The sequence below is a fragment of the Carlito syrichta genome, unplaced genomic scaffold (assembly GCF_000164805.1).
Source record: "Carlito syrichta isolate Samal-C Ts95f unplaced genomic scaffold, Tarsius_syrichta-2.0.1 Scaffold304770, whole genome shotgun sequence".
NCBI classification, from domain to species: domain Eukaryota; kingdom Metazoa; phylum Chordata; class Mammalia; order Primates; family Tarsiidae; genus Carlito; species Carlito syrichta.
In genome coordinates, this window is record NW_007248866.1 from 138,838 (window position 1) to 139,373 (window position 536).

General features: G+C 51.9%; 1 protein-coding gene across 4 annotated transcripts in view; it reads right to left on the reverse strand.

The window, feature by feature from the left end:
* The window catches only part of ELP5 (elongator acetyltransferase complex subunit 5), an 11,346-nt gene that overhangs the window by 3,461 nt on the left and 7,349 nt on the right, over positions 1-536 (reverse strand). The window lies entirely within an intron of this gene.

Sequence of the window (536 nt, forward strand, 5' to 3'; positions counted from 1 at the left end):
CCAAAAAAAAAAAAAAAAAAAATATTTTTTCTCTGAGTCAGAGTCTCACTGTTGCCCAGGCTGGAGTGCGGTGGTACGCTCACAGCCACTGCAGCCTCAACCTGCTGGGCTCAGGGTATCCTTCTATCTCAAGTCTCCCGAGTAGCTGGGACTACAGGCATGTGCCACTATACCCGACTAATTTTTTGATTGTAGAGATGAAGTCTTACCAAATTGCTCAGGCTGGTCTGAAATCTGGACTCAGGCAATCCTCTTGCCTCTGCCTCCCAGTGTTGGGATTACAGGTGTGAGCCACTATGCCTGGTCACACTTTATTTTTTTTGGAGTTGGAGTCTCGGTTGCCCAGACTGGAGTGCAGTGGCCGCTCCCGGCCACCGCAGCCTCGCCTGCTGGGCTCCAGCGATCCTTCTGCCTCAGCCTTCCCAGTAGCCAGAATTACAGGCATGCGCGACCACACCTGGCTGAATTAAGGCACATGCCACCGCACCCTGCTAATGTTTTGATTTATTGTAGAGATGAGGTCTCGCTGCCCAGGC